Source organism: Trachemys scripta, chromosome 14 (genome assembly GCF_013100865.1).
Source record: "Trachemys scripta elegans isolate TJP31775 chromosome 14, CAS_Tse_1.0, whole genome shotgun sequence".
In the NCBI taxonomy this organism is placed as follows: domain Eukaryota; kingdom Metazoa; phylum Chordata; order Testudines; family Emydidae; genus Trachemys; species Trachemys scripta.
The window spans coordinates 3,567,014-3,589,794 of record NC_048311.1 but is presented as its reverse complement, the minus strand read 5'-3'; the positions used below and the strand labels follow the sequence as shown (position 1 = coordinate 3,589,794).

Below are 22,781 nucleotides of genomic sequence, written 5' to 3'. Positions count from 1 at the left end.
CCAACCCCTCTCGAGTTCTCGATAGCCAACAAACTAATGAGTTTAATTAATGGCTCTCAGCTGTGCTGCTGAGGAGTCTATTTCATTTCTACTTATCTCCAGTCCTTGTCTTTATCTTTCTGACCACAAGCCGTTTTTTAAAAGAACACCCAAACAGCATTGCTCTCTGACAACCATCACCAATTGTATCTTCCCCCCCATCTTCTTTCTCACTCAGACTTCTCTTCCCTGCCTTCTTCCCTTCCAAGTCTCACATGTATGGATGTAACTACTTATTCGGAGGTATAAAAGCCTCAGTAGGTGCCCATGCTCCTGTCAGGGAGTCCAATGTATTTGTAAAATTCTTAGCCCTTTTGGGAGACACTGATAGAGTTAGAGTAGGGAAGGAGAGAGGTGGGAGAACAGGAATGAAGATGAAAGTGAGGGTGGGGGAAAAGTTGAAAATGTACAGCCTGCAGAGAGAAGAGACCGAATGAGGATGTGACGAATGCTAGATACGTACCATGTTCGGTATCATATTGACCAGTGTCTTAGAAATGCAGACAGACAAGGTGGGTGAGCTGATATCTTTTCTTGAAGCAACTTCCGTTTTGAGCTTACGTAGAGCAGGGAAATGTACTCTGAGTATCACAGCTAAGTACAAAGAGGAACAGAAGCCTAAATAGTTAACACATATTTCAAAGGACAGTTCAAGGTAAAGTTGCCAATTAACACCTCTTCCATTATGTAGGGGAAGGAGCAGAGGGAGAAGCTGGAGGAGGGGGCTCAGTGGATCACAGATTGCTGTAATAAGCCACAAATTCAGTATCTCTGTTCAGTCCATGATTTTTAGTGTGCAGCAAAGTTATGAATTTACCACACATACTTGATGGGGTCCACATCCTGAAAGAAATCCTTCCTGAGTCCCTTCTTCTCGTGCTCAACTTCCCGCCCCAAACTCGCCAAGCTCAGCTTGAGAAGCAAGCTCCCCACCGACCTTGACACATCAACTCAAAGCAACACCAGACCCTGCCAGAGCAACAGATGCAAAACCTGCAGCCCCATCTCCACTGCAACGATGATCAAAATCCAGGGGTCCTACACATGCCTATCACAACATGTGCTGTACCCCATCCAGTGCACTAAATGCCCCAACAATGGCTTTGTGGGTGAAATCAGACAATCACTATGCTCTCAAATGAACTCACACAGGAAAACAAGAAAAGACAAAAACACCCTGTCACTGGTGGGTGAACACATGATCACTCTATATCTGACCTCTCAGTCCTCATCCTCAACAGAAACCTGCACAACACCTTCAAAAGATGAGCCTGGGAGCTTAAATTCATAACTCAGCTAGACACTAAAAATCATGGACTGAATAGAGATCAAACCTATATCCCACTAACCACGCCCCCTTTCACTTATTTCCCTCTCTACTTTCCCCCCATGACTAGAGGCATGTTACAGGGCACTTCACCCTTAATGGTCCTTTGAAATATGTTTTAACTTCTTGTGCTAAACAATCTGTTCCACCTTGTATTTAGCTGTGACACTTTGAGTACATTTCCCAGACCTGAAGAAGAGCTCCATGTAAGCTTGAAAGCTTGTTTCTCTCACAAATGGAAACTGGTCTGTTAGCCTGGATTTCAGGGGTGTGTGTACCCCAGAATGTGTTCAAGCTAGTTGCAACCATATTATGTGCATTCAGCCACTCTGAATTAATAAAATAGAAAACCACATAGTTAAGGGTTAATTGGAAAACAGGCTTTTAGAGGCAAGGTGTAAACTAGCTGGTAGTTTCTTCTAATTAGAATGAGAATCGGGGAAAGAAAAGTCAAGAAGTGAGACTCAAAACCTTGGTGGATGGATGACCTGGAGTCTGGGAACCTCTGATATTAGAAGTTTATTGAAAGTTAGGAAAAGTGATGTTTTTGTAGAAGCCATTATGACCTATGTGTTTTGTAGAAGTTAGTTATAAAAGACCAGTGAATACAGTGTATTCTGGAGCAGTCCTCTGAAGCCGTTTTGAGAGATGTTTTTCATGACACCTTTTCTCCTCAGTGGATAAGCAACTGGCCACTGAGAACCCACTGCTAATTACTCAATACCATTCCAGATTGTAGGTAAATATCTGGGATGCTCTAAACCTATTGCTTATGTCTGTATGTGCTTAAATCTAATAAACTGCAGGTTTAGATAGTGCCTGCTTACTTGTATTAATCTTTCATCAGGCAGAAATGCTGTATTCCCATTGATTTATTCCTGACACCACCTGGAGTGAAACAATTAAGTTGCCCCTGCTGTGGGTTCTGAAAACCGTTGGTAACAGGTCCAAAAAAAAAAAAGATATTACCTCATCTGCCTCATCTCTCCAATATCCTGGGACCAACCCGACTACAACAACACTGCAGACAGACAGATGAGAGATTTCCCTGACCTTTGCATAAATGTATGCAGTACTGCAGGTGGGTCAGTCCCAGGATATTATAGATTCAAGCCTTTCCCTAATCCATTCACTTATCACTTACCTGTCTTCTAGGATTCAAGGCTACCATTCCAAAAATACCCACTGCCAATCCCAGCGCTAGCACCTATTATCACAAGTCTCCTTGCTGCGGGATATTTTTCACCCTTATTCTTTCTGGCCCCTACAGGTGATGTATGGCAGAGGGGCATGGGAAGATGGAAACCAAAGCTCCTTGGAGCAATTCATCCTGCTAGGGGTGTCTGACCGGCCACAGTTGGAGCTGCTGCTCTTTGTGCTCATCTTAATCTCCTACACCATGACCTTGCTTGGAAACACCACCATCATCATGGTCTCATGGCTAGACCCCCATCTCCACACGCCCATGTATTTCTTCCTCAGCAACCTCTCTTTCCTGGACCTCTGCTACACCACCAGCATTGGTCCCCAGATGCTGGTGAACTTCCGCAGCGTCCACAAATCCATTTCCTTGGCCAGCTGCGTGGCCCAGCTCTACATCTCCCTCTCTCTGGGTTGCACTGAGTGCCTCCTGCTGGCTGTCATGGCCTACGACCGCTATGCCGCCGTCTGCCAACCGCTGCGCTACACAGCCATCATGAACCGCCACCTCTGCCTGCAGCTGGCGGCCACCGCCTGGTTGTGTGGCTTCAGCAACTCCATGCTGCAGACCATCCTGACCCTGAGGCTGCCCCGGTGTGGGCAGAACCAAATCGAGCACCTCTTCTGCGAGGTACCGGCCCTGCTCAAGCTGGCCTGTGTCGACACCTCTGCCAACGAGGCTGAGCTCCTTGCCAGTGCATTTTTCTTTCTGCTGGTGCCACTAGGCCTCATCCTGGTCTCCTATGGCTACATCGGCGGTGCCGTGATGCGGATTCACTCGGTGAAGGGCAGACTCAAGGCCTTCAACACTTGTACCTCCCATTTAGCTGTGGTGTCACTCTTCTATGGCACGGCCATTTCCATGTATCTACAGCCTCCGTCCAGCTACTCCCAGGACCGAGGCAAGATGGTCTCCCTCTTCTACACCATGGTGACCCCCATGCTCAACCCCTTCATCTACACGCTGAGGAACAAAGAGGTGCATGGGGCCCTGTGTAGGGTGCTGGGGAGGATCCCGACCACCCAGGGGACCTGAGCTGGGTAAGCAATTGGCACAGAACCATCTGTACCTCTCATGACTACTGTAACCTCTTCTGTGTCCATGTGGAGCCTTCAACCTTCCCTACAGCACCAGTCCTCTCCATCCACACAAACCCTCTGTCCTTTCCCACCCCACAGAACAAACCTGCCCTACCCCCACACCCAACCTGTCTGGCCTCTCACCCCACACAACCCCTCTGTCACCCCACATGGCCCCCTTGCCCTCTGCTTTGCAATACAAACAAGCACCATCCTAGCTGCACCTCTAGGAACAATCCCTCCTCTCCTGCCTGATGAGATTATTCTTATTGCTGTCTATTGCAGTAGCAAAGAGGATCCGACTGAGATTAGGGTTGTACCAAGTGCTGCACAGACACACAGTGAGAGGCAGTCCCTGCCCCAGCTGAGATCAGGGCCCCATTTTGCCTGGCGCTGCACATACACTGAGAATCAGTCCCTGTCCCACCTGAGATCTAGGCCATGTTCCATGAGACAGGAAGATATATAAGTTCAATGCCTTCTGAAAAAAACTATTGGACATCACAATCAGGGCTGGTTCCAGGGTTTTTGCCACCCCAAGCAGGGGAAAAAAAAAAAGCCGCGATCGCGATCAACTCTACCGCCGCCACTTCAGTCTTCGGCAGCAATTCGGTGGCTGGTCCTTCGCTCTGAGAGGGAGTGAGGGACCCGCCGCCGAATTGCCGCCGAAGAGCTGGACGTGCTGCCTCTCTCCATTGGCTGCCCCAGGCAGCTGCTTGCTGGGCTGGTGCCTGGAGCCGGCCCTGATCACAATTGAAGACTGGATTGAGTCAGTGAAGGCATCTCTATGGGTGTTGAGAGTACCTGAAGAAGATCATGTGGATTTTGTGGAAGGCCAAAATCTCAAAGGTCAGGCCAGATCCACAGTGAAGTTCATGGCAACAGCTGATAAGCCAGACGTAGAGAAGACATTTCAGATTCTCTTAGAAGTGTATGAGACAAAGTAACCATTGGAACCAGACTCAAAGAATTCTATGAGCTGACACAGAATCCAGGTGGGACCATTTGGGCCTACTCATATGAGCTCTAGGAGAAAATGAGCCAGGTGAAAAACTGGGACCTACAACAAGTTCTGGACATGGATATGGTCCTGAAAGTATAGTTAGTGCTGGGGCTTCGGGATGATTCCCTCCACTGTGAAATGAAGAAGAGGTTTAAAGAAGAGCCCAGTAAGAATTTCCATGAACTTGTGTAAGCTGCCATTACATGATCTGAATTAGAGCAAGTTCCAGTGGAAGAGATGGCCAAGCCCAACCCCCATACACAAAGTGGAGGCCTAGGTAAAGGAAAAAGATTCTTCCCCAAACACAGTTAACGCTGGAAAGTTTGAAAGAAGCTGTCCAGAAACTGGCTAGCTAACAGGGGGAGATGCTGAAAATGATGACTGAGATGATGAAAGATAAACTCTCCCCTAGGACGCCAAAATATGAAAGGGCACTGGGATCCTGAAAATCCCCACCTTAAAGGCACCTGATTTTCAGAAGGCAAGTGCTCAGGGCTCCCTGAAAAACAAGCATTTAAAAATCATGTATCATGCTCCAAAAATCGTGAGATTGTCTTTAAAATTGTGAGATTTAATTACATTATAACTGTTGGGTTCTTTTTTTTTGCCTTCCAGTTTCTGAGATTTAGATCACACTTGTGTCATGTTCTGGGGTTTTTCTCCATCTCCATGAGGGCTAGAAATGTTTCTTTTTAATTGTAAGCACATTCTTCCAGGCGCTGCAGCTTTCAGGAGAAGAAGTAGCACTGTGAGACTTTCGTTGGCAACACTGCATCAAATCAGATACCTAAAATCACCAGTCACTTTTGTAAATCTTGGTCCATATGCCTCTTTAGTAGCCTGACCCTCACTAACTACAACAGTTTGTTATGGAAGCACAGCCAAGGAAGTTGCGCTTTTGGTTCAATCTTCCCTTTATGCTCTGATACCTCTGGGTAGAATTGTCATTCACTGACTTTGCCTGTAGCAGCCGACCTCACCTCTGCAACCTGAAGGCTGAGTGCCTGAGTTAATAAATATGCCTCCAGCTTCACTTCATTCTCTGGGCTCTCCGTTCTGACTGAAGTTTTAGATAGCTAGACCAGCAGGTTAGGAGGCTGGATAGGTAGATATATTTTACTGAGACAAGGTTAGTGAGATAATATCTTTTATTGGACCAACTTCTGTCGAGCTACACGAAGAAGTTAGTCCAATAAAAGATATTACCTCACCACCTTCTCTCTCTAACATCCTGAGACCAACATGGCTACAACAAAACTGCAAACAACAGGTAGGTACATAGATAGATAGAGGGGGTGTATGGGGAAAGATAGATACATAGATACATAGATAGATAGCATCAGGATTTAGACCGATAGGTATTCAGTTTATTTTTAAGTCTGGAAAGTGCCCAGTTATTTGCCCAGCACAGACACCTAAATGGAACAGAATGCTAGGATATAGACACATGTCTGAGCCAATCCCCTCAACCTGGCGCTGGATCGGAACCGGAACCCCCTAGAGAAAAAGAGGCCCCATATCGCATTCCTAGATCACTGCTGAGCTCGTGGTTTTGAAAACATCTTGGCAGGAGGAGATTCAGCACCATTGCCTGATGGTTTCATCCCTGGTTTACACTGGAAGTGAGGGAGGGAAGGATCAGTTACACTGGACAGTGTGGGCATGTTTTTGTAGAGGTGTCATTTCCTAAGGTGTAAGTCAATCATGGACTGATAGGGGTTAGTGAGAAATTTCCCAGCTGTCCACGAAGCGTGTGGTGACACTTCATCTGAAGCTGGGACTGGCCACCATTGACGATGGGGACTGGAAGGACCCACGTGGGATCCAGTCTGGGGACTGGTATGTTCCTGTTAGTTGTCTTTGTGCTGCGCTTCTCCCCAGCACATGTAACGCTCCCCAAGGTTGGATCCCTCTTGACACACTTCGATTCACTTCTCAACCTGGCATTGAAAAAAATGTTAATGGCCTGTCTGGCCCCACTGTGGGCTCGTCACCATTTTGTCACAAATAGCAAGCATTTTTAATAAGACCCAGAGTCCCCTCTTGATGCAGCCTCCAGCTGTGAGTGGGAGCCGACGTGCTAACAATGCCTGGCATGCTGCCTCCCGACACCTAATGAAGAGCCCTGGAGCAACAGCACCCCACGCCGGGGGCCTAACTTCTCAGGGGGTGCTCCCAGACCTTCCCCTGTTGCAGGCAGGGGCTGGATCTCTCTGCACAGAGCTGCCATGGAACTAATTGAGGTAACACAGTGGAGAGTCCAGGGCTAACCAGCTAAGGGCCGGGACAGGAAGGAGAGAGGCTTGACTGAGATCACAGAAATTATCCACTGGGGCAAAAGTCCTCCCATCTGCCTGTGCCAGACAGATCACTGGCCAGCTAGTCCAAAACTCCATATCCCTCTGCCCCAGATCAGTGGCCAGCTAGTCCAGGACCCCATACACCCCTGCCCCAGATCACTGGCCAGCTAGTTTATTTACTCTGCAATGAATGAGGCCATTGGCCTTCTCGCCCTGTAGGTCAGCTCCCTCCAGCCTCCACACAAATTCATAGGCTCACAAACCCCTCCTGATAATAGCAGATCAGATTTGTTCTCCATTTGCTGTCCGAGAGTACCTGATGAAGGAATATGCAAATATTCTGCTCTCCATTGTATGGATGGGGAAACTGAGGCTTGGGGGGGGGGCAGATGAGACTTGCCCAAAGTCAGGAGTGGAAGTGGGAAGAGAACCATGGGGCCCTCATGCCCAGTCCAGCAGTCTAACCTCTAGACCACACTGCCTTGCAGAAGGGCACACTTATCGGACTCAGGCCTGGACTATCCAATGTGCACTTGGTACACTTGCCCAGGGCCACCTGCAACTCTATGTACCAGGTTAAAACATCACTCACTCAAATTTAGCCCATCCCTCCCACCCTTCATCACCCCTGTCACAATGGAGGGTTTGCCGCGGGATCGTGTGAGTGAGGGCTAGGTGATGGGAGGAAGCGGAGTAGGATGGCCAGGTTGGGGAGAACCTCCCTTCTCTCAGGATGGGAAAAAGCTGCTGAGCCAGGGGATATGCCAGTGAGTGGCCAGGAGGTGCCCAGTGGCATTGAGTGAGGAGCTGAGGTGAGTTTGGGGGTGAGTTGGGAGTGTTGGGGAGGGGCAGGAGGTGAGTGGGGAATGCTGGGGGCTGTGAGGGGAGTTAGTGGAGGGGAATTTGGGATGCTGGTGATAATGGGGTGAGTGTGGAGGCTATGGAGGGAATGGGGAATGTTGGGAAGTGGGATGAGTTGGGGAGGAATGCGGGTTTTGGGGGGTGGGGTGGGATGGGGGGCTGGGATTGTAGAGACTGTGCCTGGGGAGGGGGCTGAGATGTTTGGGGATGCAGTGAATGGGATGCATGTCAGGGCTGCTGGGTGTTGACAACAGGGGGCGCTATGACCCCTGAAATGGATCTTTAATGGCTTCCGGTGGAGCAGATAACTGTCATACCAGTGAAAAAGGTCCACAGTAATTATCTTCAGTACACAGCAGTTTATTGAGACGGAATTACACAAGTGGTAAAGGGTTATATTAAGCACCTAACTCCTTAATAGACATTAAGAGCTATACATTCCTCTTAATGAGTCTCTCTCTCACAACACACACAAACAGGCCCTGTATTAGCCTCACACAGTTCCTGCCTAGCAAACAGGGAAGCTGGTTGCCAATTTTATAGATGGCTTCTTCTCTCCTGGTCTGTTCTTCTCAGACCTTTGGTCTGTCTCGGATTCCCTTGAGGCAAGGCCTTGGTCGCCTTGAGACTCCTCTGGTTCACAGTCCTACTCAAGCTCATGGAGCAGAGTTTTGGCTACTCTGTCTGGCAGCATTGCTTCTTCAAGAGTCAATTAAGGAATCCCAACCACAGTAATTTACTTTGCTTGATTCTTATACTCACTTTCCTCAGAGGAGTCATATGTCTAAAAGCATGCCCAGTGGGTGTATGGTTACTAATTTTTACCTAATTAGTATTTTAGAAGGGGCTGGGGGTGTGGTACGGAATGAAGATCACCCCACGCTTACTCACTCATCAATCATTCACTCTGGCTCTCTGCGTGGTGTCATTGCTGTAAGGTCACTACACCATGTCGACCTGTGCTCCATGCTGGAACTTTATACATGTGATATTTACTTTTCCATGGCCCATATTTGCCGACCAATAGGTTCAATATCGATCGTACACACAGACTTTGCCAGTTCTTTATCATATTTACTTCTGCTTAAAGGGAACCTGATCCCAGGATCCTCTGCAGCCCTTCAGCCATGTTTGAGTCAGGTCAAGTTATGCTCACACCATTCATTCAGTATGGCCACACTGATTTAGCACCATCCCAACACTGGGCTATGTGTGGTGGCTGTCAGGGTAAGCGGGATCTGGTGGAGGGCTGTTGGGATATATGTGGGATAGGAGGGGAATTTGGGGGTATTTCTGTGAGGAGAAGTATGTGGGGGGAGGGGAGGAAGGGGCATCTGGGTATCTGAGTGGAGTGAGGTCTGTATCAGGCGGCGCAGGAGGGTCATCCGGGTGTCTGTGTTTGGTGGAGTATGTATGGGGAGGGGGCCCCTTGCTGTTTAGTTTACAGAAGGTGGGGGAGCCCCCAATTTCCATGGTGCTCAGAGCCCCAAAATTCTTCAGTCCAGGCCTGCTTGAACTACAACCCAAATGGCCCTTCTCTCAGTTTCAGCCTATTCACAGTTTTCCCAGGTTCCTCGCCCCCCAACATTCCTCTCCCACTTGTTGGGGGAACTGGTGGCTTTGAGACACCTATAAATGGTCCTCCAGGTTCCCATATCTGTTAGCAAAGGGAATTCTGGGTGCCTGAGGATGTATTGACCCCACCCGTTCACTTCTGGGCCTGATATTAAGTCACCAAGTATTATTCAAAATTGATAGCTGAAGAGAAGCCAGGAGTCCTGGTTCCCAGCCCCCTGCTCTAACCCAATTCCCTCCCAGAGGTGGGAAGAGAACCCAGGTGTCCTGGGGGTCAGAGCTGTAACTTCCAGATAATGTTGCTGTGCAGTAACCCCAGCATCCTGCTGTCAGCACTGACTTGTTCTGAGAACTGTCTCTGCTTGACTCAGATGGGAAGGGACAATCCCTGCTCCATGGCCCTGCAACCTTGGCTGCCTCACAATGTTTTGCTGTTGTAGCTTCCAAAGTGGGTCACTCACAAGCAGCCTGCCAGTATGCGGGTCACACCCTGAGGGCTTGGCTACACTTACAAGTTAGAGCACATTAAAGCAGCCCAGTGCGCTCTAACTCATGGTGCATCCACATTGGCAAGGCACGTAAAGCGCTCTGACTCCATGGCTAGAGCGTTCATGGTAATCCACCTCAGTGCGTGGAATAACATTTGATGCGCCCCTGCTGGAGCACCGCGGCGCCAATGTGGAAGCCCTGGTCTGTTAATGCACTCTGATTGGCTTCCAGAAGTGTCCCACAATGCCTGTTCTAGCCACTCTGGTCATCAGTTTGAACTCTACTGCCCTGCCCTCAGGTGACCAACCACCAGATCAGCCCTTTAAATTCTCTGGGAATTTTGAAAATCCCCTTCCTGTTTGCTCAGCAAGGCATGGAGTGCTCTTAGCACAGGCAGGAGGGATAGCTCAGGGGTTTGAGCATTGGCCTGCTAAACCCAGGGTTATGAGCTCAATCCTTGAGGGGGCCATTTAGGGATCTAGGGCAAAAATCTGTCTGGGGATTGGTCCTGCTCTGAGCAGGAGGTTAGACTAGATGACTTCCTGAGGTCCCCTCCAACCCTGGTATTCTATGAATATCTTTCGAGGTGACCATGCCTCCATGTGCCAGGCGATCCCCAGTATGGAGCAATGGCGAGGTGCTGGACCTCATCAGTGTTTGGGTGGAGGAAGCGGTCCAGTCCCAGCTGTAGGAATTATGATACCTTTGGGCAGATATCAAGGGACATAAGAGAAAGGGGCCATGACCAGGATGCACTGCAGCGCTAAAGTGAAGGAGCTTCAGAATCTCTACCACAAAGCCTGTGAGGCAAACTGCTGCTCCGGTGCTGCCCCCACGACCTGTCGTTTCTACAAAGAGTTGGATGTGATACTTGGGGGTGGTGACCCCACCTCTGCTCCAAATACCACCATGGACACTTCAGAGCCCAGTTCACAAAGCAGGAGGAGGAAAGTGGGAGTGAGGGTGCTGACGAGGAGAAAGACACCCCGGAATCCCTAGATGCATGCAGCCAGGTGCTGTTTTCAAGCCAGGAGGAAGGTAGCCAATCGCAGCAGCCGGTGCTTGGGGAAGGTCAAACACCAGAGGAGGTTCCCGTAAGCGGCTTTTATTTTGGGAAGGAAGTTATTCAGTGCGGGCTCTTGGGGCGAGGAGGGTTAGGGCTGCATGCATGCCTAGTTGCGGAATAAGGCACTGATGTGCTCTCTCACATCACGGTAATTGGCCTCAGTGATCTCTTCAAAGGTCTCATCCAGAACTTGGGCAATGCGCTTGCGCAGATTTCTTAGGAGAGCCACTGTGGTCCTTGTCCCAGTCAGGCTAATAATGTCCGCGCCACTGTGCTGTGAGGGGTTAGGGGACCATTGCTGCAAACAGGCAAGCTGCATATGGGCAGGGCAGAAGCCGCATTGCAGTAGAAGACCCTCCCTTGCTTCCCAGGTCACCCTCAGCAGCGAGATATCTTCCAGGATGAACTCCTGTTGAAAATGTGGGGACAGTGTTCAGTATAGGGGCCCCCTGGAGCTGTTGGCTCTCCTCAAGGCACAGAAACCCGGAGGACAGTACAGCCCTGAAACAATCAGTCCCCCTTGCCCTTGTGCTTACTCACCATTTTGGGACTCTCATGGGTTATGTGCACTCGCTTTGGGATGGGCAAATTATGCTATTGTGTAGACTGTGCTTGCCCTCCTTAAGTACGGGGGAATCATTGCTCTGTCTGCTGTGAACACTGCTGCCTCTGTTAAGTGTTGCATTTTGCTTTTACAGATGCAACCTTAAGCTCTCAGCCGTCCGTCTTATCACCGGCTGAGAGGCTGCAAAGAATCAGGAAAAGTCCATGTAGAAGCAAAGAAGACATGCTGCATGAAGTAATACAGCAGTCACTTAATGAGAATCTAAAAGCGCAGGAGTAGCGGGAGAGTAAAAGGGGGATCCACCAGCAGAATGAGGAGCGCCAGCACAAAAGCGCGGTGCTCCGGCAGCAAAGTATGGAGCGGCTGATAAGCATCATGGAGTGCCAAGCAGACTCTATCCAGGCGCTTGTAGCTATGCAGGCGGAGTACTACCGTGCCTGCCCCCTCCCTGCAGCCCTTGTCCCAAAACTCTTTCCCTTGTGCCCCCATGTCACCCCCAACCCACTTTCCCCAACATCTGGGTTCTTATCACCACCACCTGCCTCCAACACCTGTAGCTTCACCACCCAGCCTTGAAAACTACGACCCTTTTACCCACTGCACTCAATCCCCATCACCGTGCAGTATTGCCATCCTGAAGTGCAGCACTCATTGCACAGCACTCCAGACAGGAAGGCTGAGTATGATAACAGAACATACGCAAATCTGTGATTGTAACGTTCCCCACCCCACCCACTTGCCCTTTCTGTTTCCCAAGCAGTTGTGTTTGTTTTCAATAAATGAATTTTCTTTTCAATAAATGGATTTTTTGGCTTTGAAAACACTCTTCCTTATTGCATAAAGTAAAAGATACCTTAGCCCAGGAAAGCAACAGGCACTGCAAGTCAGCATAGCAAACAGAGATTCCTACTAACATTGGAACCATTGCACTTCACTCCCGTGCAGGGCACCAAACATTACTGGTGGCTTTCAGCCTCAAATTGCTCCTTCAAGGCATCCCTAATCCTTGTAGCCCCACGCTAGGCCCCTGCTCTCTGGCTGTTAATAGCCCTGCTCTCTGGCTGTTCAAATTCAGCCTCCAGGTGTTGAACCTCCGAGTTCCATGCCTGAGTGAATCTTTCACCCTTCCCTTCACAAATGTTATGGAGGGTACAGCACACGGATATATCCAGGGGGGTGTTGTCATCGGCCAGGTCCAGCTTCCCATACAGAGACTGCCAGCGGGCCTTTAAAAGGCCATAAGCACATCCCACAGTCATTCTGCACCGGCTCAGCCTGTTGTTGAACCGTTCCTTGCTGCTGTCAAGGCTTCCTGTGTAGAGGTTCATGAGCCACGGCATTAAAGGGTAAATGAGGTCTCCAAGGATCACAATGGGCATTTTGACTTCCCCTGGTGATCTTCTGGTCTGGGAAAAAAGTCCTGGCTTGCAGTTTCCTGAACAGGCCAGTGTTCGAAAGATGCATGCGTCATGCACCTTTCTGGGCCAGCCTGCATTAATGTCAATGAAACGCCCATGATGATCCATGAGCACCTGGAGAATGATAGAGAAATACCCCTTCCAATTACTGTACTTGGAGGCTAGGTGGGCTGGTGCCAGAATTGGAATATGCATCCCACCTATCACCCCTCCACAGTTAGGGAAACCCATTTGTGCAAAGCCAGCCACAATGTCATGCACTTTACCCAGAGTCACGGTTCCTCTGAGCAGGATGCAATTAATGGCCCTGCAAACTTGCATCAACACGATTCCAACGGTCGACTTTCCTACTCCAAACTGGTTTGCGACCGATCGGTAGCTGTCTGGAGTTGCCAGCTTCCAGATTGCAATCGCCACCTGCTTCTCCACTGTCAGGGCAGCTCTCAATCTCGTGTCCTTGCGCTGCAGGGTAGGGGCGAGATCCTCACACAGTCCCATGAAAGTGGCTTTTCTCATCCAAAAGTTCTGCAGCCACTGCTTATCATCCCAGACTTGCAGGACGATGTGATTCCACCTCTCAGTGCTTGTTTCCCAAGCCCCAAAGTGGTGTTCCACAGTGCCGAGCCTGTCCGTGAATGCCACAAGCAATCTCGTGTCTTATGCATTATTCGAGTTGATATCATCCTCAGAGTCCTCACTGTCAGTTTGGATGTTAAAGAGTAACTCAACTGCCAGATGTGACATGCTGGTGAAACTCGTCAGCATATTCCTCAGCAGTTCGGGCTCCATTCCCGCAGACTGAAAAGGGAAGACAGAGCGCGCCACACAAAAAAAAAGTTGAAAGATGGCGCCAAATGTGGACTGAAGCAGAGGGATTGCTGGGATGTGAAGCAATGCATCACGGGGCATTGGACAGGACCCAGAATGCCCCGCACCCCCCGTCCCCTTCCCACAAGCCACAGTACCAGAATGGGAAGATATGCTCTGTGGGATAGCTGCCCATAATGCACCACTCCCAATGCCACTGCAAGTGCCGCAAATGCGGCCACGCCAGTGCACTTGCAGCTGTCAGTGTGGACAGACTGCAGCGCTTTCCCTACTGCACTATATGAAGGCTGGTTTAACTCAAAGCGCTCTACATTTGCAAGTGTAGCCATGCCCTGAGTGTCTGTGTGTAGCCACAGCCCTGGTCCACAAAAAGAACAGGAATACTTGTGGCACCTTAGAGACTAACAAATTTATTAGAGCATAAGCTTTCGTGGGCTACAACCCACTTCTTCGGATGCATAGCCCTGGTCCAGCAACTCTTACACCAGCAGCTTGTTTCACTGTAAGTTCCATTTTGTTTAGGCACTTTGCCATTTTGTTTGTAAGGAGTTATTGTTTGTCCACCATTTTGATGACTTTCTTCTTGAAACAATTGGCACCTTTTTCTCGCTAAGGCGGGGAAAAAACAATGGTCACATGGCCTGTATTCTGCCTAGTAACTGGAGAGTATAAAAGACTGCCGCACCCGAGAAGAGAGGCTGTCTTTCCTTGTGCTATCTCAGTACATGTCCTAGCCAAGGGTTTGAGGGATCTATGGAAGACCACAGAAGAAGATCCAAACTCCATAGCTCCCACTATCAGTTGCTAATTGATTCTTATCTTACCTGAAATCCTGTGTCCTCACCTTGCTGTCCTGGTGTATTCTATCCATGCCCTCTGATGTGGGTCCATTCCTCTGAACCTGGTGTAGTATGCTGTGTACCACTGTACCTTACCTGTAGTAAATTCACCTTTGCTCTCATGTGTTTGGGACCTTGACTTTATGTTAATATGTTGTGCCAACCTGTATGAATCAAGTATCAGGGGGTAGCCGTGTTAGTCTGTATCTACAAAAACAACAAGGAGTCTGGTGGCACCTTAAAGGCTAACAGATTTATTTGGGCATAAGCTTTCGTGGGTAAAAACCTCACTTCTTTGGATGCATCCACGAAAGCTTATGCCCAAATAAATCGGTTAGTCTTTAAGGTGCCACCAGACTCCTTGTTGTTTTTGTATGAATCAGAATATCAGGGTTAGAAGGGACCTCAGGAGGTCATCTAGTCCAACCCCCTGCTCAAAGAAGGGCCCATCCCCAACTATTTTTTTTGCCCCAGATCCCTAAATGCCCCCCTCAAGGATTGACCTCACAACCCTGGGTTTAGCAGGCCAATGCTCAAACCACTGAGCTATCCCTCCCCCTATTTGTGTATTGTTTTTCCGGGGGTCCTATAAGTTACTGTTTCCTGTTTGAGTCACTGTTTAATAAACCAGTTTGCTTTATAGTTAATTCTGTCCTTAGTTTTCTCTCCATTGATAGATGAGCTTTGGGGGCACGAGTCTGCTGGGTGGGGACTCTGAGGTGTGGAACCTAGAGTACATCCAGTTAACCATAGGCAAGATCTGAGCTCCTGGTTAATAGGGTGACCCCAACACATTCCTAGTCGAGAATTCCCCCTCCCCACCCCCCCAAGATGTTTGTTCTGCACTGCCCAGCCCTCTCCTGGGCAGTTCAGATATTTTAGGTCTGTTGCCCTGTGAGGGGAGCACTATCCCACAGTTTGTTACTTTAAATGGAGTTACTCATACAATTCAGTTTAAATGCATCAGTGGATCAGTTTGGATTATGGAAAAAACATATTTATTTCACTACAAAGAGAGAGATTTTAAGTGAGTACAAGTATAAGGCATTAAAGTCAGAAATGGTTACAAGAGAAATAAAAATAAATCACTTCCTAGTACTAAACCTTAACAAAGTAGATTTGGTTCAAGGTGAAATCCCTTACCACATGCTCCCAGTAACATTGCTGAGCCAATTCTCAGGCCAGGATTGGCTCCCAAAGACTGTCTTGTGATATAGGAGAGCCAAGGAGCAGTGGGAAGTGGTAGAAGGGAAGTATATAAATCCTAGGTTAATTAAGGCATGGTTCCCTGCAGATTAGGGAGGGTTGCTACAGGTTAATTGGAGCACCTGTAATCAATTAAGGCCCTGTTAGAAACCTAATGAAACCCCCTGCTTCAGGTAGTAAGGGGGAAGGAGAGAGGACTGGAACTTGGAGATGTGCTGTTAGGCTTGGAGGAACAGAAAACTGGAGTAAGGGAGAGCCTGCCCCAGCAGGACTGAAGGTACCCCACCCAAGGGAGAAGAGGGTAAGAACCTGCAGGGGTTGAGAGGGGCTGGGACTCAGAGTGAGGAGCAAACCCAGACCCCTCCCCCGCTTCCCTCCTTTACCACCTTCCTGGGCCATTAGTGAGGCCCTTGGTGCCCCAAGAGCAGGGGTTAGGGGTGGTATTTTAGCCCCCCCCCACCAAGAAAAGCGCAGGACCCACCATACTATATTCACCATCTTGTCACATACCTTGGGGTGTTTCTGACCCACACTTTTATTGTCCAGTCCCCCTTTGAAATGAATTTTATTGAGGGTTATGCCTAGATAAAGTACATTCCTGCTGTGAAGATGGAGACAAGGAGTCTCATGGTGAAAGATGTTCCAGGCTGTTGTTTGTTTAAATGCAGATGGGGTTGTTCCTGCCCCCGTTCCTTGCCTAAGTCTGGCCACTTGATAGGTGATTGCCATCAACTTTGACGACACCTGGCTAGACTCCTTTGTGTTCAAGAAACTGCAAGTAAATGCATTTCAGACCTAATTTCAGCTTATGTTTATTACTTTACATAGAATGTTGCTACACACATTTTGTCATGATAGTATTGACAAGTGTCTTATTGGTTTGCAAAGCTCTCTCCAATAGACTTAGAACAGCTGAGCCAATGCAGCCTTTAAAGTGTAGACTTGCCCTTAGAAAATTTTCTTAATAACTAACCTGAATCTCTGTTAGTACAGGCTAAGGCCATTACTTCTTGTCCCACCCTGGGTGGAGATAGAGAACCATTGATCACCATCCTCTTTATAACAACTTTTCACATATTTTAACACTGTTTCCAGGTCCCCCTTCAGCCTTTTGTCCTCTAGACTAAACATGCAGTTTTTTCAATCTTTCCTCATAGGTCATATTTTCTAAACCTTTGATCGTTTTTGTTGCTGTCCTCTGTACTCTCTCCAGTTTGTCCACATCTTTCTTAATGCACAATATATTATATTATTTATTAATTAATAGTAATACTAATTGAGAGAATCATTTAGACAACCTACACAAATTAAATTCTTTCAATCTTTCCATGTAATTAATTCCTTTCAGCCATAGACTGTAGACAGATAAACAGAAATCTATTGACCTATCATCGAGTTTTTCAAAGTGATCTACAATGGACACAAATAGGTAGCTTACTCTGTAATTTTCTATGCCACATCAGGGGCAGAGTGCAGTTAGAAGTGCAAATTTAGCGTTTGGTCGTGGGGATCCTGACATACATCCTCCTGCAAAAAATTACCAGTTAAGAAGTGCCAGTGCTTATGTTTTCCTGAGCAGAACTGGGGAACAAACCATTTGCAGAAACCACATGAAATGGACGCCAGTGGACTTTCCTTGGGCTAATCTAGTGTCTCGCACCTAGAACCAGATGCAAAATTGAATGGTTACAAAGTTATTGGGTTTATAGATTCTGGGTCTATAGATTGGTAGGGATGGCTGATGAAATCTCTGAAATTGAGGGAATGCAGTGTTAAATGAGTGCCCTAGGTGTCATCATAGCAATGATTAATGGTTAGTTGTTAATGTTTGATAATTAATTGACAACTCAAATAAGCTGAAAGGCAACAAAGGTAACACAGATAAATGGAAATACTTTTTAACATGACCCAAAATTAACCTGTGTTAATCATACTCCATGACATTATCAGGGAAAGATTAGGCATTTATTCTAGATGTTGGTTCCTCACCGAGGTTGGTCTAGAGCTCCTTGGTAAATTAGAAGTTAACTTAATGACATACAATGTTTCTATGACTGCTACCAAAATTACTAATAAGATGCATGACAGTTACTAATAAGAGTTATTCAAAAATTTGTAAATTAATTTGTAAATTATTTTAAGGTCAGAGTTAAGGTTACACTTTGAGTTAAAAGCATTTTTCTTTGACGTTTCTGAGAAGGGCATTGCATCTTGAAATGACCTCATCATATACACTATTGAGGATTCAAATGTTTAAAGAATATATGTTCCCATGATTCAGGGTAAAGGTCAGCCTCTAACTGTCTGCACTGAGGAAGAAATTTCTGTTATAGGTAGGTTGTCTCATTGCCTATCCCCTGGCATAGATATCCTAGAACTACCACCAATTGCCACAGCTGCACTTTTCCAAGACAACTTGTTTGAAGTATTGTTGTAGGCAGGTTGGTCCCAGGATATGAGCAAAGCAAAGTAGGTGAGGTAATCTCTTTTACTGGACCAATTTACGTTGGAAGCTTCAAAAGAAAGCTGCACAACACCTTTAAAAGATGTGCCTGAGAACTTAGTCTTCTTGTGACAGATTTATGTTACCAATTTGCCCGGGGTGTCAGGTGATCAGGCTGAGGCTGCAGTATCTTTAGGGGAGGAGATGGAGGAGCACACCAGGTGACTAAATTTTAAAGCTTTATTAATAAAATAATTAAAAAATAAAGTAACAGCGGTGAGCACTGGGAATGCTCCCATGTCTCTCAGCGGAAGAAAGAAAGCATTAGTGCCCTAGCCCTAACCCACTTTCATACTCACACCCATGCTACCCGAGGCTGGCCAAGTCTGAGTGTAATGTAAGAAGAAGAGGGGGAAGAGGTGGACGGGAGTTCTTGTCCTGTGCACAGGTCATCCAGGGTCCGCTGTTGATCTCCAACTTGCTTCAGCTCTCAGGAGGGTTTTAAAGTCCTGGGTTCTTTTGGGGGCATTTCATTCAGGGACCTCTGTTCCTGGTGCTCTTTGTACCAGTCCAAACTGGCCTTCCGTGGCTTTCTCAGCTTTCCCAAAACACACCAGCCTCAGGGAACTGTAAATGGTTGTTCCCCCCTCCCTCCCGCTGGCCTTCACTGTCTCATTCATTTTTGCAGCCCCTGCAGTCCTGTTCAGCTGAATCCTCCTTTCTCATGGCTGGTCAGGGTGGAATAGGTCCCCATCTTTCTTGGCTGGCAGCCGAGAGTCAGATGTGTGCTGCAGCCTTGGGCTGGAGTCAGTGTCTTATCTTCAGACTGAGCTAGGTGAAATGTCAAGTTAACCCGTTCTCTGCTCTCTACCTCCCGCTTTGGCCTTTCGCAACCTGAAAAAGAATTTTTCACTCCACACTCACACCTTTGACCCTTCCTGACATGCTTGGCAATGCCTGCACCAGCATTAGCAACATACAAGGCTGATCTGTCTCCCCATGGGACCCCCTGAGGGAGGGGGTCCTTGGGGCTGTGACATTCTGGACACTGAAAACCCTGGACTGAACAGACACTCTGGTTTATGGCCCTGTAGTGAGGCCGAGTGGCCTCTCTCCGAGCAGGAGAGCGAGGCACCATTACACTCCCATTGGAGGATGGCTCCTAGATCGCCCTGCCCCCCTTGCCAGAACTATTGGGGTGTGGCCAGAAGTATAAAAGGCCAGCTCTGCAGCACAGTTGGGAGAGAGCTGCTGGAGGAAAAGGATGCTTTGCCTATTTGGCTGCGTTCCTGAGAAGAACATTCACCTGACTATTCCTGATCCTCAGATGATGATGAGGACTGGCCCAGAGTGCCTGCCGCTGTGTACCCTGAGGAGCCAGAAGAGGCCTGGAGGCTAGAGGTACTGAACCCTGGGGTGGCAAGAAGTGGCCATGGGGCAGCCATGGAGCAGCTGGCTGCAGAGCTAGGGGTGGCTCAGTCGGCGTGTTGTGGCTGGATCCCCACCAACACAGGGGCAGCCAATCCTGCCCCTGCCAGGGCCCTGGGCTGGGACACGGTGGAGTAGGGTGGGCGTGCATCCCCCTACCAGCCCACCCCTGGGTGGCTTACTCCCTACACTGTTCAGAGAAGCTGTAGCCCTGAAGAGGAGCCTGTCTGACCAGCTCCCCTATATGCTGGCTGCCAGAGCCCAGCCCAGGCTAAAGCCAGCCCAGAGACTGCTTTGCTTGCTGGCCACCTGAACCTCCTCAAGCCCAGGCCAGCTCACCTAAGACCATTTGTTTGCTGGTTGCCTGAGCTCCGCCCAAGCCAAAGCCAGCCCTGATAGACTCTGTTTAAGTTTGGGCCACCCAAAACCAGACTAAAGCCTGATTAGAACTATTGATCGCCCAGCCCTATTGTGGGCTTGGGGCTGTCCTGCGGACTCTGGTCCTGGCCAGGCAGGACCAGCCTGAATGGCCTCCCTCCAAGTGGAAGAGTGAGGGACCATTACAGGCCCATTACAACAATTTGTAACATACCCTGCTGCCTAATAACCTTCCATTGTCTGACAACTACAGAGACGTTAATTTACCATTTCATGTTTATTGCCCACTTCATTTTAAATGGGCTCCTGCAACATGTTTAATCTTCTGTCCTGTCTTGTATTTAACTTGAACACTCTCCAGAGTTCTGTGAAGCTCGAAAGTTTGTCCCTTCCATCCACATAAGTTGGTCCAATAAATGATATTATCTTATCTACCTTGTCTCTCAACTCTGTTTCTTGGCATCCAGATGTGTCAGTGTGGAATGAGCCCTTTGCGAGGGAACTACTTCCATTCATCTGTGGCTCATTAACAGCCTTGACAAGGCCTGACACCTGTTACTGATAAAGAGCCAGCGGAGAAGGGAAAAGGAGGTGGAAGCTGTGAAGTTGAGCTCCAGCTTGGAAGGGCTGGAAGTGGTGGCTTTATGAAGTGGTGACTGGGACAGAAGAAGAGCCCTGGGTGTGGTAGAAGATCCCAAAGCTGCATATAAACTTTTGTGTTGCTGTGATGGGCTTTCTTTTGGGACCTGGAGGATTGTTTTGAACTGTTTCTGTTATTGAATGAGCCCCAGGTAGGGCTGCTGTTAGCCATGAGACAGACTGTGTGGATTGCTTAAGGAGTCTGAAGAGGAGAAAGAAAGGCTAGGCGCCACAGACCTAACCTGGCCATGAGAGGGCTCTCAGGAGGCATGGGGGGCCCCTGTTACAGTATCTTATGACTGCCATCAATTGCCACAGATCCACTGCTCTGATTTAATATTCTTATGGATAAGAATAAAACTGGAGTCATAGTTAGGAGACACAGTCACAACCAGGACCTGCACAAATAAAGAACAAAAAGGTCCCTGTTGGAAAGAACTTACAATCTAAGCATCAATTTTCAATGACAAATCCATTTCTTGGCATATGTATCCTATTACTCCCACCAACTGCCACAGATCCAGTTTTCTAAGACACTTTGATTCCCTGGCATATGGATTCTCCTTTGTCACTAAGTGCCACAGAACCACTTTTCTGTGACAAAGCCATTCCCTGGCAGAAGGATCTGACCTGCCACCCAACTGGCCCAGATTTTCTATGACAAAGTCTCAAGTGGGCATGGTTCATTCAGAGCAAATGGGGCTACTCTTGAATGTGACCCTCCTGTGTATGTCTGTTGGGGCTCCTTTCATCCTTATCTTTGCCCCTCCTACCTGCAGGAGGAAAGAGGGAATGGGAGCTCCCAGTGGGAGTTCATCCTACTGGGGGTCTCTGAACAACCACGCCTGGAGATGCTGCTTTTTGTGGTTTTCCTGGTTTTGTACATCCTGAACCTGGTGGGGAACCTGGACATCATTGCTGTCTTGTGGCTGGAACCCACACCCCTATGTATTTCTTCCTCAGCAACCTCTCTTTCCTGGACCTTTGCTACACCACCACCACCGTTCCTCAGATGCTGGTGAACTTCCGCAGTGCCCATAAGTCCATCACCTGGGCAGGCTGCATATCCCAGCTCTACATTTTTCTCTCACTGGCTGGCACCGAGTACCTCCTGCTGGCTCTCATGGCCTACGACCGCTACGTCGCCATCTGCCAGCCGCTGCGCTACACAGCCATCATGAGCCGCCGCCTCTGCCTGCAGATGGCAGCCACTGTATGGCTGTGCAGCTTTGGCAACTCCATCCTGCAGGCCAATTCTGACCGTGCGACTGCCCCAATGCAGCCAGAACTGGGTCGACCACTTCTTCTATGAGATGCTGGCCCTGCTCAAGCCAGCCTGTGTCGACACCTTTGCCAATGAGGCCCAGGCATTTGCTGTCAGTGGTCTCTTCCTCATGGTGCTGCTGGGCCTCATCCTGGTCTCCTACAGCTACATTTTCACCGCTATGCTGAGGATTCGCTCAGCCCAGGGTGAGCTCAAGGCTTTCAACACCTGCGTCTCCGACCTGGCTGTGGTGTCACTCTTCTATGGCACGGCCATTTCCATATATCCACATCCTCCATCCAGCTACTCACAGGACTGGGGCAAGATGGTCTCCCTCTTCTATGGCATTATCGCTCCCATGCTCAACTCCCCGATCTACACGCTGAGGAACAAGGATGTGCACGGTGCCCTAAGGAAGCTGCTGGGGAGGCTATTCTGGAGAAAAAGGACATGAGCCAGAGAAATGAGTTGGGACTGGCTGGCTTGGTTCTCTATGGGGCAGCAGCTCTGATCCAGCCTCATCTCAGGGAGGGAGACTGGTTGGTTGACTCGGGGGCCCAGGCTATTGTATATGGAGCCTTTCCCATCTAGGAGCTCTGCATTTTAATCTCTCTGACCAAATGGTGCTGGGACTGGGAAACCAGAGGTCAGTCACCATGAGCCCCAGAAGGCAGAAGAGTGTGAAAAGGCCCAGCAGATGGTGTTGGGCACCACACTGTGTCCTTCCTTGGCTCCATCCATGAAGAAAGTTGGCTCTGCATGGAGATCACTAAGCAATAGGGGGAGGGATAGCTCAGTGGTTTGTGCATTGGCTAGCTAAGCTTAGGGTTGTG

At 48.6% G+C, this 22,781-nt stretch overlaps 1 pseudogene; it reads left to right on the top strand.

Moving 5' to 3' along the window:
• The first annotated feature begins 503 nt into the window (after positions 1-503).
• LOC117887574 lies at positions 504-22,402 on the top strand (annotated as a pseudogene).
• Positions 22,403-22,781: the final 379 nt, after the last annotated feature.